Source organism: Crinia signifera, unplaced genomic scaffold (assembly GCF_055691185.1).
Source record: "Crinia signifera unplaced genomic scaffold, ASM5569118v1 HAP2_SCAFFOLD_119, whole genome shotgun sequence".
In the NCBI taxonomy this organism is placed as follows: domain Eukaryota; kingdom Metazoa; phylum Chordata; class Amphibia; order Anura; family Myobatrachidae; genus Crinia; species Crinia signifera.
In genome coordinates, this window is record NW_028142012.1 from 357,686 (window position 1) to 366,751 (window position 9,066).

General features: G+C 43.5%; 1 long non-coding RNA gene across 1 annotated transcript; it reads left to right on the forward strand.

The window, feature by feature from the left end:
• Positions 1–826: 826 nt before the first annotated feature.
• LOC146052750 (uncharacterized) lies at positions 827–8,663 on the forward strand. Its single transcript, XR_014467633.1, has 2 exons — positions 827–1,244; positions 5,953–8,663. It is a non-coding gene; the product is annotated as an uncharacterized LOC146052750 (long non-coding RNA).
• The last annotated feature ends 403 nt before the right edge of the window (positions 8,664–9,066 follow it).

The window sequence follows — 9,066 nt, forward strand, 5'->3', positions numbered from 1 at the left end:
GGAAGGTGCCCGGCCCGCAGCCTGGCCTGGAGGGTCCCTGACGGGGCTCCTTGAACGGCGCTGAACCCTGGGGGACACAGATGGGCTGAAGCGCTCCGGAGGCCTGGACCTCCGAGGCCGTGCGCCCGCTGGAGCAGCCTCCTGCGTTGCTGCTCCCAGTCCCCCCAGCAGACCTGACATCTGCTGCTGCAGCCACTCAGCCCCTCTGGTGCCTGCTGCCTCCCTGAGGGCAGCCAGCGCCGCAGATACCTCAGCATCAGCGTTTGGGGAAGCCATGGGAGATGCAGTGCTGCTTAGCTGTTAAGAAAAATCTCCCAGTGACCCCTATTTCCTGTCTGCACCCTGCTTATATACCCTTACAACACCCCGTTAAGCCCCTCCCCCTTATGACCCTCTCCTTAGACACCCCTTCTATGACTGTCCAGCTAGTCAGCTCCCTACAAACCCTGTCAGGGGAGCCTACCCCCAGGCTTTGCCTCCAGTCCAGCTCCTACAATATGATCATTAGTGAAGTGTTGGTCAGAGATTGTCTGTTTCTGTCAAATAGTGAGGAACAATATACACAGTCCTGGGGTACCAGTGGAATGAGCCAAGCTAAAGGTGCCCATACACTGCTGTGACGATTACTTGCTGTTAAAGTGTTAATAATGTGTACAAAATTAATATATATCATCATTGGGCATTGTGTGAATATTATATATGTATATTATACACACAATGTCCAGTGATAAAGTAATATGTTGCTCAGATCCTGGGCCCTGCCACCAAAGCCAATTACCACCATACAAATGGCGATACAGGCTTTTGCGCATGCGCTAGTTGAAGGGTTAATCAGCCATCTTGTTTCTATTGAAGGGTTAATCAGCCATCTTGTTTCTCTGTGTCTGTCCCTGCTGATTTCAAGGTGGTTATATCCTGGCTCTTTTCCAGTACTCGCTGCTATCATAAACTTTGTTACTTTCCTTAGACACTGTACATTCTGTGCTTTCTCATAACTAATGAATACTACACAAAGGCGATGTATAAGCCACCCCACAAAGACACTGCTATTTTCCCTACCTCTGCACCAAATATTAACCAATCATGTAATTGAACCAACGTCGTTTGTTGTGTATAAATATGTTGTTTTCGTCATCATTAAATCAGAGTTCAACCTTGTATCTGTGGTCATCGTTACTGGTCATATCATATGAGGTTACACTCTCACGGAGCTCTAAGGGGTCTTCACACTGAGGTCAAATAAGGTAATTAATATATGAGGAAATCGATACATCGGCGCATGATCGATTTCCCAACAGAGCTGGGGGCTCGGCCACCGGGATGCGAGGTTCATTCCTACACAGATGTCATAAAGATTTTACAGTCTGCCTGAATCTGTTGTGAGGTTACGGACATACTCGATCCTGAACCTGTGACACCATGCCTGGGGTATGTTGAATGTCTTATATAGAAGTTAGAGTCTTCTATCATAGAAGTTAAAGTCTTCTATTTTTGTGCACATAACCTGATCTGGGATCAGATGCCGTACTTGGAGTACGAAGGAGACCTGGGGTCTTTAGTCTATTTTTGTGCACATAACCTGATCTGGGATCAGATGCCGTACTTGGAGTACGAAGGAGACCTGGGGTCTTTAGTCTAAATAGTACCTCACTTTGAACGCCCATTCTTTATTGGCCAATTGTCTTTATTGTATTGTCTTAAAGTATAAGTTTTTCTTTCATTCAATATCCCTGTGTGATTGGTGAGTATACACACTCGTGATATCTGTATTTCCTTGTAAACCGTGCGGCTGGTAAGTTCACGCACAATAACTTCACCATTTGTCTAATCTGACTACTGTATGCCAATAGACTTGCGGACTTTATGCTCTCCTTCTCGGAGTAACGCAATGTGAGGCTTCACATACAGTTCTCAGCAACAAAACCACTGGACTCTATCCACTGTCACGTAGACAGTCTGTGGTTTCCACTAACAAAATCATTATACATTTAAAAATTTTATGAGATGTCTAAAGTGAATACATAATTCTAAAAGTGAACAGACAAAGACTAACTCTCGCAGATTGCCGCTATAGGTGTACCTGCCTTTCTGTGACAGCGCCCCTAGTCTGTAAACTTTGAATTTTTCACGCTCTCATATTATAGTCATATATGTCACATCCTAGAACACCACAAATAGGAACTTGTTTAGATTGCCAGTGTAGTATAGTACTCTGGTACCATAACCCTGAAAGAGACGATAGTATCTGCCAATAGTGAACTTATAAGGTTCAAATCTACACTCACGTCCCTGTCTAACGGTACTGTTGTAGAGGCGGTCCTTGTATTAGGCTGCCATCTGCGCACAGACGTTATTCAAAAATACATTGATACACAATCATACCCCGACATGGGTGGAAATAATAGTAAGAATAAAACAGTCTATCCACCCCCATTACCTAGTGAAATATGTAAGGAATATGTTGCCCACAAATTATTACCTTGTTAATCCATGAGGTGGACAATATAATAGATGGGACTGGAATCAAGTCCCCAGTATTAATACCCCGATCCCTGCAATATAGTAAACAGCTGCAGACTATCCCCTTAACAAAGCACAGGAGATAACTGACATGTGGAATGAAATCACCGTACACCAGTTCAGCTTTGAAAGATCTATTTTCTGTTGAGCTCTCAGGGTGTACGGCGGATTCCTGCTAGGCTTCTGTGTCTTTGCTGGAAGAGGGGGGTTTGAGGGGGAAGCTGCAGTATTGGTCTCTCTCTCCCTAACACTGAACATCGCTGCCTATTGCAGTTTCATGTAAACAGAAACAGTGACAAATTTCTGGAAAAGATTCAAGAAGTGTTGAACCAAGGAAGCAGGTCTGCCGCTTCTGCATAATGATAATTTACTTGTTTCTACTTTCATTAATAATCTGCTGCCGGACCTCTGATACAGTAAAGGATTTTGAAAAACATTTGTATGAAAAGGAAGCAGCAGATTGTTTTGAAGTTAAAAGAAACACTGTCACACCATCACATACCCCGTTCACACGCTTCCAAAATCAAAACAATCCTAGGAGACAGAATAAACCATTCCGTCCTCCTAGAGACAGACTACCTCAGAGGGCTCCTGCGGGACCCCCACCCAACAGACAGACAAGCTGCTATAATTATGAAACGGATAGCCATTAGGCTAGAGACTGTACGTTCCCTTCAAACAAACCCCGACAGGTCAGTAACCCCATGCAGCCCAGTCAACCCAGACCAAGAGACAACCCCAGATTTCAGATTGACTGGCAGGGACTGACCTTAAAGGGCCATGACATAGGAAAACATGAATTTACTGTAATACCTGACTGCCCAATCAATTTGTTAGGCAGAGATCTTCTCTCTGTGCTAGAAATCATAATTAGTCCATCAGAAGCAGGAAAGGGAATTGATGTTTCATCACCACACTTGCTCATGACTGACAGTTCTGACCCAAACACAGAATTAGACACTGTAAATCCTCAGATATGGTCAACAGGACCTCAGATAATAAACTAATTAATTGTTCTGTAGATAGTACCAGACATCAATTCACTCATCTCAGCAATCCCTGCAAACGCAACCCACTTTAATGTCATAGATTTGAAAAACGCATTTTTAGCATTCCTATAGACACAGAGACCCAATTACTCTTTGTTTTTTCATTTGAAGGTAAACAATTAACCTGGTGTCGTTTACCCCAAGGCTATATTGACTCTCCAGTGGTCTATAGCATAGTCCTCCAAGCCACATTGGCTCCCTGGCACCCCCCCCATGGTTCTGTCCTGCTACAGTATGCAGATGATCTGCTTCTCTGTAGTACCACCGAGGAGGCCAGCCGGTTAGATGTTATCAGAATGTGGACACAAGGTGTCAAAAGCTAAACTGCAATGGTGTAAAACAAATGTCAATTACCTGGGTTTTGTACTCTCTGAGGGAGAAAGGAAAATCAGTCCACAACGCATACAGTCTGTATTGGGCCTGGTCACCCCAACTACCCAGAAGGATATGCTGTCTTTCTTGGGTATGGTAAATTACTGCAGACAGTGGATTTCTGATTGTTCCTATTATGATAATATCTTGAGACAATGCACACTCAAAGACAAACCCAAGGTTATAGAATGGTCTAATGTAATGTTTTCTGCATTTGCAAAGTTGAAAGAAATGTTAGTACAGAGTCCCGCGCTTGGTCTCCCGGACTATATGTTATCATTTCACTTGTTTGCAAGGGACACATGTACAACTATGGCGGGTGTACTGACCCAACTTCACGGAGGCAAAATGCGCCCTGTCGCATTTTTTTTCAAAAGTAATGCCTGTCACTGTGCAAGGAATGCCAGCTTGTCTTCGAGCACTGGCTGCCTGTGCAATGGTTGTTGAGATGTCCACATCACTTACATTAGGACATCCTACTGTGTTACATACCACACATAATGTCCTCTCCATCCTCAAAGGTCTACACACACAACACATGTCTGCCCAAAGACTCAGCGGCTATGAAGTACTCCTACTAGGGAATCCTTCTCTCACTGTAAAATACGCAACAAACTCAGAAGGACCTGTCCCTGTACTAAACGCACTTTTAGGTCTTAAAGGACCTGACGACGAGGCGCCGCCTCAACATGACTGTACTCTGACAATTGACTCAGAAACTTCACCCAGACAAGACATGTCGACTGTGCCTATCCCCGATGCCGACATAATATTTGTTGACGGCTCCTGCAGCCGTCCCAATGACAACACGTACCAGGCAGGATATGCAGTGGTTAAACTTCCAAACACCACCCTTGAAGCAAAGACAGTCCCCTTACAGTCAGCACAAGCTGCAGAACTCATTGCACTCACTCGAGCTTGTCACACTTACAAAAAACAAACCTGTCACAATTTACACAGACTCCAAATACGCTTACGGAGTTGTTCAGGCAACGCCGAGGCTTCACTGGCGCTGATGGGAAAGGCATATCACATGCGCAACTCATCACAGATCTCTTACACGCAATTACATTACCATCTCAAATTGCCATCCTTCATTGTAAAGCACACACTGGAGGAAAGGATGACATCAGCAAAGGCAACGCTCTCGCTGATACCGCTGCTAAACGTGCTGCCACTACAGCAACATATAACCTCACTCTTGCTGTCATCTCGCCTCCTTCGCTAGATGATACATACCTACTGACAGAATTACAGGCTGCTGCCTCTAATTCAGATCTATCAGATTGGACATATCCAATATTGCAGAAGAATCCACGGACTGGATTAATCTGCAAAGAGGGGAAACCATGTATACCCCAAACCAGTGCATCATTGTTCATAGTACATTACCACGGAGTAGGACACCATAGTATAGTAACAACTACTTTACTCCTCTCCAATGATTTCTACATTACTAATGCCAAAGAACTTGTAAAACAGTACATCAGTAGATGTATAGTGTGTCTTAGAAACAACCCAAACAACCCAAATAAAGCAAGACACCAACATCTAGAATACCCAACCACACCATTCACACATCTTCAAATAGATTTTACACATATCAATAATGCAGGAAGCTTATCCCACTAAATCAGAAGATGCAAAAACAGTAGCCCGCATACTCACGCGAGAGATCATTCCGCGCTGAGGATGCCCGCTCCGAATCAATAGCGATAAAGGTTCAGCCTTCACAGCCAAAGTCACAGCAGAACTAGTCAAAGCACTGCAAATAGAATGGAAGTTTCACATTCCATATCACCCACAGAGAATGACTCCACAAAAGACTCTAGGTTACTCCCCCTTTGAAGTACCGATGGGCAGACCTTTCCCCACTCCCTGGGCAAAGAACCCTTTAGTTACCACAGAAGGAGACTTAGAAATAATAAGAGAAGAGTATGTCAGATCCCTAATACAGAAACTTAATGAAGTTGAACAAAATGTTATCTTTAAGAATCCTTCTCATCCACAGATACCCACTCACCCATTCAGGGTTGGAGACAAGGTCGTAGTGAAAGTGTTGCCGAGAAACAAGCACCCCGGAGACTTCACCTACGGACCAGAGACAGAAGTGGTCGCGGTTACCAGGACGGCTGTCCTCACCGACGAAGGACCAACGTGGATCCATTGCATCCAGAGTGAAGAAAATTCCACCTCCACCACACGTCAACACAGAGGTCGACACCGATCCCGAGACTGACACAGACGGGACGAGAGAGGTAATAACGGGGGCCAGTGGCTCTGACCTCCAACCTGGAGAAGACCTGCCGGCTGGAGGTGACGAGGAATCAGGGGTACAACATTCTGAAGCCAAGGACGACGCTACAGGATATGACTCCCCCCACCTTAGCCCTAGTGATTTTATTCGGGCTTGTTCTTTATAACTGTTTTGCTGAAGTTGATATTACTCAAAATGATGGACGCTTTACCTTCTGGTATAATTCTTCTAGCACGACTGTCGCTACTTTTATATTTTCTTATTGTGATATTGTATCTTGTTCAAACAATCAAGGCGGGAATCGAGGAGAACCACCGCTACCATGGCTGTGTAACATCCACCACACACCACACGCTGTAAGTCACGTATATATCTGTATCACTAGTACTTACTGGGGAGATTCTTGCAACTCATGGGGGGCTGTTGGGTGGAACACTAGAGCAGATACCACTGCCTTTGATATCAGCCAAGACTGGGGATATTACCCCGATGTTGGCATCCATAAATGGTCCAATGGTCGATCCTTACTAGCCCGTATGTCCCTACGAAAAAAGGGCACCTGCAATGGCCAATTTATCATTAACTTAGAAAACCCGGCCCCCGGTGATGCCGGACTATATGTCTTGGGTAAATATCAATCAGGGGAAAACGGGGGCCCAAGAGGAAAATTCCATTTAAAGGACATGTACGATAACCCAGAATACACCGCCCTCAAAGCCACTGTAAAACCTAAAACACCACCATCATTCCTTAAACCACATGTCACTACTTTTAATGATATGTTAGCCATTGATAATCCCACGTATGAAGATACCATGTCTATGGAAACAGGTTTCTCTGATGTAAACTATTGGTTAGAATGGATGAAGTATAATGCCCGCAAGGTTAATCAAACTGATTGCTATGTGTGTGGAAAGTCCAGACCCCATTTAGGTACTGTACCCATACACATACCACCTGAACAGGATAAATGCTTTTTTAGTTTATACACTGACACTGTAATAGAAGAAGCCAAATGTGAACAATGGAAAAAGGAATACCCCATTATGACAAAGAATACCAACCCTGGTAGTACTATAACTATTTACCCCGGTAATTACACTTGTTATTTCTCTAATAGTACTGATCAAAATGTTGTACAATTGAAATTATTTCCTGATGGGTATTGTGCTGAAAGAAGACATATCACCATACCCACCATGAAGAAATCTTTGGGAGATATCTATTTTATCTGTGGAGATATGAAATTGAGGACAAAACTAAATAGCCCTTGGAAAGGAGAATGTGCCCTGGCAAAGATTATTATGCCCATTCACATCCTCCCAGCCAACCTTCCTCAACCTCCTCCCACAGGTAACACAAACACACACTCTAGAGCTAGGAGAGATGCCCCCAAGGAAAGTTTCGATCCACATATATATATATCGATACTATTGGTGTCCCTCGGGGAGTTCCAGATGAATTTAAGGCTCGAGATGAAGTCGCTGCTGGCTTTGAGTCTCTAATTCCCCAAGTGACAATCAATAAGAACGTGGACTGGATAAATTATATATATTATAATCAGCAGCGTTTTGTTAATGATACTAGAGATGCTTTAAAAGGTATTGCTGAACAGTTGGAAGCTACATCACAAATGACATTTCAGAATCGTATGGCTTTAGATATGATGCTTGCCGAGAAAGGAGGAACCTGCGTGTACATAGGTAAGGTTGATGGATGCTGTACTTATATCCCAGACAACACAGGTCCTAATGGGAAAACTACCCTAGCTATTAAACATCTAGAAGATTTATCCATCGAACTCAAGAAGAACTCAGGTGTCACGGACCCCTGGAGTAGCTGGTTTGGATGGTTAAATGATTGGAAACACGCACTAACACAAATAGGCATGTTTATTCTCATTATAATTATTGTACTTATGATAGTAGGATATTGTGTCTTTCCCATATGTAAGAAGATTGGTTCCAAGTACCTGGATAATGTAACACCTGCTATGTACACTGATCTCGCCAAAAGCCTTCCCTCACCAGAAGATTATAGTGAATATGTTAAAATCCATCGTACCAAACAAGATGCCATCTACAAGAATCAAATTGTCTAAAAAGGACATTGATTCTAAGAGGGGATTGAAGGGTTAATCAGCCATCTTGTTTCTATTGAGGGGTTAATCAGCCATCTTGTTTCTCTGTGTCTGTCCCTGCTGATTTCAAGGTGGTTATATCCTGGCTCTTTTCCAGTACTCGCTGCTATCATAAACTTTGTTACTTTCCTTAGACACTGTACATTCTGTGCTTTCTCATAACTAATGAATACTACACAAAGGCGATGTATAAGCCACCCCACAAAGACACTGCTATTTTCCCTACCTCTGCACCAAATATTAACCAATCATGTAATTGAACCAACGTCGTTTGTTGTGTATAAATATGTTGTTTTCGTCATCATTAAATCAGAGTTCAACCTTGTATCTGTGGTCATCGTTACTGGTCATATCATATGAGGTTACACTCTCACGGAGCTCTAAGGGGTCTTCACACTGAGGTCAAATAAGGTAATTAATATATGAGGAAATCGATACATCGGCGCATGATCGATTTCCCAACACTAGTCATATAACTAGTTTTCACCATCGAATACTTTTGATGCGATGGTTAGTTACCATTGCATCGAAAGTTTCAATGGTGGAAGCACTGCCATCATTTGATGGTTGGCTTCCGATGTCCATCCCTAGGGGAGTGGCTGGCCCGGGAGATCTCATCTGCATCACATTGCAAACAGATAGGAAACCTCAATACAGGCATCCAATCTACACTATATCTGAACAATCTGCACTATATAGACTGGGCTGCCCTGTCTATCTGAATTTCG